Genomic DNA, 9490 nt, shown 5'->3' on the forward strand with positions numbered 1-9490 from the left:
TAACATCCTACGAAAAAACACTTCTGCTAGTCAAAACCATCAGACCTGCCCTGGGAGCAGTGCGAGTATCCTTGAATGTGATACAGCTGCTATTTATCCCTCTCTGGCTTCCTGGAGGGGCGGTGACGACAAACCACAGACTCACTTAATTTGCCCTAATTTGCCTATGATGTCATCTTTTTCCCCTTGCTCACCTGTGATTGGCTGGCTGTCTCAGCATCTGCTCAGATCTCAAGGCTAGTTCTTCTGCCTGAGGTGGAGACCTAACTGAGGCATTCTGAATTATGGCTGGTTGTCGTGACAACCCATGTAATGTTGATTCCTCGTTGGTGAATATGAACCTGTTCTTTGACAGTGTTCACTCAAATGTTCACTCAAATGTTCACTCAAATGGAGGACAGAGCCATGGAGAGGCACCTCTCCACCTTCTGATCCTTACGGAAACCCCCACTAGTGGGACATAATAGAACCTATTTAGGGGATCGCCTTGTCATTTATTCTCATTATTTTGGGCGTGAAGGAGAAATTATGATTTTGTCCAAATATTTTAATATCAGAATCCCAGAAATGTTGAGTTGTCTCGTAAGAATGAAGAATAATGATTCTAGAAAACAAAACCACTGCATGGTAAAATAGGCTGAGGTTTATATTTGACTTCACAATATGATGTCACACATGTCAGGACCCGGTGTGAGAAACAGTCACTAATAGTCGGCAGAACCCAGAAGATGAGGCAGACTCAGCAGTACTAGAGATGGTGGTTTAATAAAAGAACAAGATCTTCAGGCAAAGAATATAAATCCACAACGTCCAAAATAAAGCCAAGAGGCAAAAAATGGATATCCTCCAAAATACAAAGAAACTCCACAAAGTGGTAAAAACAGCAGGGAAAAAACAAACCTCAAAAGACTAATAAAAAATACACAAGAACTAAACCAGAGAACCTCTGGAAAATCCAATAAGATAAATATATGTTCACAACAAGGCTGGGGCTGGGTGCTAACATACAAACACTGAGCAAAGAACTGAGGAACACACAGGGTTTAAATACCAACAAGGGAACGACACACAGGTGCAAACAATAATTAGAGCAAGGAAAAAACAAAAGGTTCAAAAAAGGTGCAATGGGGACATCTAGTGACCAAAACCTGAACAATCCTGGCCAAATCCTGACAACACATAGGCTGCGGAAGGATTGATCCATACCTATATCCATGACTTACCAAAAGGGACTCTAAATATATTGAGAAGAGCATTTATTTTCAAAGTCTGCTTTGTTTCTAAGACCTTGGTGATTGATTTTTGTAGATAATTAAGGCAAATAGCTGAGAGCTTTCTATGGAGAATGAGCCCATTCATCCTACTAACACTGAGATACACAAACACAGGCAAAACACTGGTGACATCATTTGCAACTCTTATATCCTGGTTATGTTATTACCTAATACTAAACTAACTGACTAGGTTCTGTTTTACAATGAGCTGTTTAGAAAGACTAAAAGAGAGCTGCTTAATCCTGAGAGAATCTGAGAATACCAGAACCCATGTTTGATTTATATTTGACAGTACCATGCAGTCATTTCTTTTAGTGCACTGAGGCAGAGAGATGAAGGGGGTTTAGTCTGTCCCCCTACAGTCTCAATGAAGGCTATTTTAAAACTAAAAGCAGAAGTCAAGAAGAAGAAAAACCTATCAAACTAAACTGAAACTGAATTTACATGTACTAACAGCAGGAAATAAAACAATCTTGCTCTCAACTACCAGGCATATACATGTTTTGTTGATACTTACTGTATACTGTGGGGACAAAGGTGAAAACCGTACAGCCACTGTGAATTATAATAATAACACAGATAATATAACTCCTAGAGAAACTGCGAGAGACAGCAAAAAATACTTTCATTACGGTATATGCAGGACAAGCCCCACTCAGTTGATTGTGCCTGAAACCAAAGTAATTATACTCTCATTGATCCAATTAGTAAGCTCTCATCACTCTCTCTCCTCATAGTCACCTCCTATAGCTAGCTGTAACCAAACCCAGCACTGAGCCTGTGGTAATGAAAGACAGACAGGACAGACAGACAGACAGGACAGACAGGACAGACAGACAGGCAGACAGGACAGACAGACAGGCAGACATGACAGACAGTACTGTGATGCATTACAATGATTTTGACCAAAGTGAGATGTGGTTAACTGACTTACAGTCTAAGAGAGGGTAAGTCTATGGGGGAAACATTAGCAGTACATTGCATGAGGAGTTGGGTACCTTTGAGAGATGACTGGTGATGAAACAGTTAGAAGACAAAGGGGACAGCATGGAAGCAAACAAAGAGTTTTCCATGATGAACTAAAGTTTCAAGTTTTAATGTCACGTGCACAAGTACAGTGAAATGCCTTTCCTGTCAGCTCTAAACCCAACAATGCAGTAATCAATGTCAATGTAGTATTAAAAATAACATAATGTAGAAGAAAAACAATAAGAAATAAAAAGAACAGGAAACAGTAATAAGCTATATACAGGGTCAGTTCCAGGGTCAGTAGCTATATACAGGGTCAGTTCCAGGGTCAGTAGCTATATACAGGGTCAGTTCCAGGGTCAGTAGCTATATACAGGGTCAGTTCCAGGGTCAGTAAGCTATATACAGGGTCAGTTCCAGGGTCAGTAAGCTATATACAGGGTCAGTTCCAGGGTCAGTAAGCTATATACAGGGTCAGTTCCAGGGTCAGTAAGCTATATACAGGGTCAGTTCCAGGGTCAGTAAGCTATATACAGGGTCAGTTCCAGGGTCAGTAGCTATATACAGGGTCAGTTCCAGGGTCAGTAAGCTATATACAGGGTCAGTTCCAGGGTCAGTAGCTATATACAGGGTCAGTTCCAGGGTCAGTAGCTATATACAGAGTCAGTTCCAGGGTCAGTAGCTATATACAGGGTCAGTTCCAGGGTCAGTAAGCTATATACAGGGTCAGTTCCAGGGTCAGTAAGCTATATACAGGGTCAGTTCCAGGGTCAGTAGCTATATACAGGGTCAGTTCCAGGGTCAGTAAGCTATATACAGGGTCAGTTCCAGGGTCAGTAAGCTATATACAGGGTCAGTTCCAGGGTCAGTAAGCTATATACAGGGTCAGTTCCAGGGTCAGTAAGCTATATACAGGGTCAGTTCCAGGGTCAGTAAGCTATATACAGGGTCAGTTCCAGGGTCAGTAGCTATATACAGGGTCAGTTCCAGGGTCAGTAGCTATATACAGAGTCAGTTCCAGGGTCAGTAGCTATATACAGGGTCAGTTCCAGGGTCAGTAGCTATATACAGAGTCAGTTCCAGGGTCAGTAGCTATATACAGGGTCAGTTCCAGGGTCAGTAGCTATATACAGAGTCAGTTCCAGGGTCAGTAGCTATATACAGGGTCAGTTCCAGGGTCAGTAGCTATATACAGGGTCAGTTCCAGGGTCAGTAGCTATATACAGGGTCAGTTCCAGGGTCAGTAGCTATATACAGGGTCAGTTCCAGGGTCAGTAGCTATATACAGGGTCAGTTCCAGGGTCAGTAGCTATATACAGGGTCAGTTCCAGGGTCAGTAAGCTATATACAGGGTCAGTTCCAGGGTCAGTAGCTATATACAGGGTCAGTTCCAGGGTCAGTAAGCTATATACAGGGTCAGTTCCAGGGTCAGTAGCTATATACAGGGTCAGTTCCAGGGTCAGTAAGCTATATACAGGGTCAGTTCCAGGGTCAGTAAGCTATATACAGGGTCAGTTCCAGGGTCAGTAAGCTATATACAGGGTCAGTTCCAGGGTCAGTAAGCTATATACAGGGTCAGTTCCAGGGTCAGTAAGCTATATACAGGGTCAGTTCCAGGGTCAGTAAGCTATATACAGGGTCAGTTCCAGGGTCAGTAAGCTATATACAGGGTCAGTTCCAGGGTCAGTAGCTATATACAGGGTCAGTTCCAGGGTCAGTAGCTATATACAGGGTCAGTTCCAGGGTCAGTAGCTATATACAGGGTCAGTTCCAGGGTCAGTAGCTATATACAGGGTCAGTTCCAGGGTCAGTAGCTATATACAGGGTCAGTTCCAGGGTCAGTAGCTATATACAGGGTCAGTTCCAGGGTCAGTAAGCTATATACAGGGTCAGTTCCAGGGTCAGTAGCTATATACAGGGTCAGTTCCAGGGTCAGTAGCTATATACAGGGTCAGTTCCAGGGTCAGTAGCTATATACAGGGTCAGTTCCAGGGTCAGTAGCTATATACAGGGTCAGTTCCAGGGTCAGTAGCTATATACAGGGTCAGTTCCAGGGTCAGTAGCTATATACAGGGTCAGTTCCAGGGTCAGTAAGCTATATACAGGGTCAGTTCCAGGGTCAGTAGCTATATACAGGGTCAGTTCCAGGGTCAGTAAGCTATATACAGGGTCAGTTCCAGGGTCAGTAGCTATATACAGGGTCAGTTCCAGGGTCAGTAGCTATATACAGGGTCAGTTCCAGGGTCAGTAGCTATATACAGGGTCAGTTCCAGGGTCAGTAGCTATATACAGGGTCAGTTCCAGGGTCAGTAGCTATATACAGGGTCAGTTCCAGGGTCAGTAAGCTATATACAGGGTCAGTTCCAGGGTCAGTAGCTATATACAGGGTCAGTTCCAGGGTCAGTAAGCTATATACAGGGTCAGTTCCAGGGTCAGTAGCTATATACAGGGTCAGTTCCAGGGTCAGTAAGCTATATACAGGGTCAGTTCCAGGGTCAGTAGCTATATACAGGGTCAGTTCCAGGGTCAGTAAGCTATATACAGGGTCAGTTCCAGGGTCAGTAAGCTATATACAGGGTCAGTTCCAGGGTCAGTAAGCTATATACAGAGTCAGTTCCAGGGTCAGTAAGCTATATACAGGGTCAGTTCCAGGGTCAGTAGCTATATACAGGGTCAGTTCCAGGGTCAGTAGCTATATACAGGGTCAGTTCCATGGTCTGTAGCTATATACAGGGTCAGTTCCAGGGTCAGTAGCTATATACAGGGTCAGTTCCATGGTCTGTAGCTATATACAGGGTCAGTTCCAGGGTCAGTAGCTATATACAGGGTCAGTTCCATGGTCTGTAGCTATATACAGGGACAGTTCCAGGGTCAGTAGCTACATACAGGGTCAGTTCCAGGTAGATAGGTATAGGGGTAAGGTGACCAGGCATCAGGATCTATGATAAACATAGTAGCAGCAGTGTAAATTAAGATTGTATGTGTGTGTGTGTGTGTGTGTGTGTGTGTGTGTAGAGTCAGTATAAATGTGTGTGCATGTTATGTATGTGTTGGAGTGTCAGTGTGCGTGACTGTAAAGTCCTGTGAATGTGCATAGAGACAAAAAATATATATATAAAAAAATAAAAAAATATTTACAATTTAAAATATGTACAGATAGTCTGCGTAGCCATTTGTTAGCTATTCGGCAGTCTTATGGCTTGGGATAGAAGCTGTTTAGGTATCAGGATAAGGTAAGACCCAGATTTTCTTTTTTTTTCATCTTTATTTAACCAGGTAGGCAAGTTGAGAACAAGTTCTCATTTATTGTGACCTGGCCAAGATAAAGCAAAGCAGTTCGACACATACAACAACACAGAGTTACACATGGAGTAAAACAAACATACAGTCAATAATACAGTAGAAAAATAAGTCTAAATACAATCTGAGCAAATGAGGTGAGATAAGGGAAGTAAAGGCAAAAAAAGGCCATGGTGGCGAAGTAAATACAATATAGCAAGTAAAATACTGGAATGGTAGATTTGCAGTGGAAGAATGTGCAAAGTAGAAATAGAAATAATGGGGTGCAAAGGAGCAAAATAAATAAATAAATACAGTAGGGGAAGAGGTAGTTGTTTGGGCTAAATTATAGATGGGCTATGTACAGGTGCAGTAATCTGTGAGCTCCTCTGACAGCTGGTGCTTAAAGCTAGTGAGGGAGATAAGTGTTTCCAGTTTCAGAGATTTTTGTAGTTCATTCCAGTCAATTGCAGCAGAGAACTGGAAGGAGAGGCGACCAAAGGAGGAATTGGTTTTGGGGGTGACCAGAGAGATATACCTGCTGGAGCGCGTGCTACAGGTGGGTGCTGCTATGGTGACCAGCGAGCTGAGATAAGGGGGGACTTTACCTAGCAGGGTCTTGTAGATGACCTGGAGCCAGTGGGTTTGGCGACAAGTATGAAGCGAGGGCCAGCCAACGAGAGCGTACAGGTCGCAGTGGTGGGTAGTGTATGGGGCTTTGGTGACAAAACGGATGGCACTGTGATAGACTGCATCCAATTTATTGAGTAGTGTATTGGAGGCTATTTTGTAAATGACATCGCCGAAGTCGAGGATCGGTAGGATGGTCAGTTTTACGAGGGTATGTTTGGCAGCATGAGTGAAGGATGCTTTGTTGCGAAATAGGAAGCCAATTCTAGATTTAACTTTGGATTGGAGATGTTTGATGTGAGTCTGGAAGGAGAGTTTACAGTCTAACCAGACACCTAGGTATTTGTAGTTGTCCACATATTCTAAGTCAGAACCGTCCAGAGTAGTGATGCTGGACTGGCGGGCAGGTGCAGGCAGTGATCGGTTGAATAGCATGCATTTAGTTTTACTTGTATTTAAGAGCAGTTGGAGGCCACGGAAGGAGAGTTGTATGGCATTGAAGCTCGTCTGGAGGTTGTTAACACAGTGTCCAAAGAAGGGCCAGAAGTATACAGAACGGTGTCGTCTGCGTAGAGGTGGATCAGAGAATCACCAGCAGCAAGAGCGACATCATTGATGTATACAGAGAAGAGAGTCGGCCCAAGATTTGAACCCTGTGGCACCCCCATAGAGATTGCCAGAGGCCCGGACAACAGGCCCTCCGATTTGACACACTGAACTATCTGAGAAGTAGTTGGTGAACCAGGCGAGGCAATCATTTGAGAAACCAAGGCTATCGAGTCTGCCGATGAGGATGTGGTGATTGACAGAGTCGAAAGCCTTGGCCAGGTCAATGAATACGGCTGCACAGTATTGTTTCTTATCGATGGCGGTTAAGATATCTTTTAGGACCTTGAACGTGGCTGAGGTGCACCCATGACCAGCTCTGAAACCAGATTGCATAGCGGAGAAGGTGCGGTGGAATTCGAAATGGTCGGTAATCTGTTTGTTGACTTGGAGGGCAAGACCATGTCGATGCAGACCATGTCGATGCAGACCATGTCGATGCAGACCATGTCGAAGAAACAATGTTTATTACAGCAACAGGGGCAACGGTACAGGACGACAGGCAGGCTCAGGGTCAAACAGAGTGGTCAGGCAGGCTCAGGGTCAAGCAGAGTGGTCAGGCGGGTGGGCTCAGGGTCAGTACAGGCAAGGGTCAAACCCAGGAGGATGAAAAAAGAGAGACTGGGGAAAAGTAGGAGCTGATACAAAAACGCTGGTTGACTTGACAGACAAGACGAACTGGCAACAGACAAACAGAGAACATCGGTACAAATAAACAGGGGATAATGGGGAAGATGGGCGACACCTGGAGGGGGGTGGAGACAATCACAAAGACAGGTGAAACAGATCAGGGTGTGACATCAGGAGCCTGTTGGTATCAGACTTGATTGCAGAAGCAGAGAAAACAGTCTATGGCTTGGGTGGCTGGAGTCTTCAACAATCTTCCGGGCCATCCTTTCACACCGCCTGATATAGAGGTCCTGGATGGCAGGGAGCTCAGCCCCAGTTATGTACTAGGCTGTCCGAATCACCCTCTGTAGCGCTATGCATTCGAGGGCGGTGCGGTTGCCATTATAAGCAGTGATGCAGCCAGTCAATATGCTCTCAATGCTGTTGAACTTTCTGAGGTCCCATGCCAAACTTTTTCAACCTCCTGAGGGGGAAGAGGCGCTGTCACGCCTTCTTCACTACTGTGTGTGGACCATTTTAAGTCCTTAGTGATTTAGACCTCGAGGAACTTGAAGCTCTCATCCCACTCCACTGCAGCCCTGCTAATGTGGATGAGGGCATGCTCGCCCTGCCAGGTCACTGACCACCTCCCTGTAGGATGTCTCATCGTCGCTGGTGATCAGGCCTACCACCATCGTGTCGTCAGCAAACTTGATGATGGTGTTGGAGTCGTGCGTGGCCACGCAGTCTAGTGAACAGGGAGTACAGGAGGGGTCTAAGCACACATCCCTGTGGGGCCGCTGTGTTGAGGGTCAGTGCGGCGGAGGTGAAGTTGCCTATCCTCACCATCTGGGGTCAGCCCGTCAGGAAGTACAGGATCCAGTTGCAGAGGGAGGTGTTCAGTCCCAGGGTTCTAAGCTTGGTGACGAGATGGTGTTGAACGCTGAGCTGTAGTCAATGAACAGCATTCTCACATAGGTATTCCTCTTATCTAGGTGGGTGAGGGCAATGTGGAGTGGGTCTAGGGTGTCTGGGATGATGGAGTTGATGTGTGCCATAACCAGCCTCTCAAAGCACTTCATGATTACAGATGTGAGTGCTACATACAGGTAGTTATTGTGGCATGAAGCCTTAGAATTCTTGGAAACAGGAATGATGATAGTCATCTTAAACATGTTGGGATTACAGACTGGGACCAGGAGAGGTTGAAGATTATTGTGAATGTGCCTGCCTGCTGATCTACGCATGTTCTGAGAACACGCCCTGGAATACTGTCCAGCCCCGCGGCCTTGCGAGTGTTGACCTGATTAAAGACCTTACTGACGTCGGCCTCAGAGAGAAAGATCACCCAGTCCTCTGGTTCGGTGGGGGGCCTCACAAATGGTATGGTGTTGTTATTGTCGAAGCGTGCATATAATGCTTTGAGTTTGTCTGGTGGAGACGCACCGTTGGGAAGATCACGGCTTGGTCTTCCTTTGTAATCCATAATGGAATGAAGCCCCTGTCACATGTGACAGGTGTCGGAGCCTGTGTAATATGATTCTGCTTTATTCCTATATTGTCCTTTTGATGACCCTGGTCGTAGAGGGACTTCTTGTACTTGTTCCTGTCCTCAGCCATAGCCTCAGGGTTTTCTGCGATGGCCTTGTGTGTGGTATCCATTTTCTTTAGTTTAGCGCCAAACTCAGTGTTAATCCATGGCTTTTGATTGGGGAAGCAGCAAACCTTCACTGTGGGGACAGTGAAACGCTGACGCATTTCCTTGTGAAGCCGGTGACGGAGGTGGTTAGCTCGTTGATGTTATCATTGGAGTCTCGGAACATATTCCAATCAGCACTAGCAAAGCAGTCCTGCAGCATAATCTCTAAATCTGATGACCATTTCTCAACAGAGTGAGTCATAGGTACTTCCTGTTTGAGCTTCTGCTCGTAAACAGGAAGCAGAGTTACAGAGTTATAATATAGAACAAGAACAATAATTTATTGTTTATATTGTGCTCTGTGAAATATGTTAGCTACAAAGATAATACGTGCTAAACCTATTACCATCTCAGTATACACTGCGTACAAAATGAGGACTGTTCTTCACTCTAACAGTGAAGACATGACACATGACAGACAATA

The sequence above is a fragment of the Salvelinus namaycush genome, chromosome 26, assembly GCF_016432855.1.
Source record: "Salvelinus namaycush isolate Seneca chromosome 26, SaNama_1.0, whole genome shotgun sequence".
NCBI classification, from domain to species: domain Eukaryota; kingdom Metazoa; phylum Chordata; class Actinopteri; order Salmoniformes; family Salmonidae; genus Salvelinus; species Salvelinus namaycush.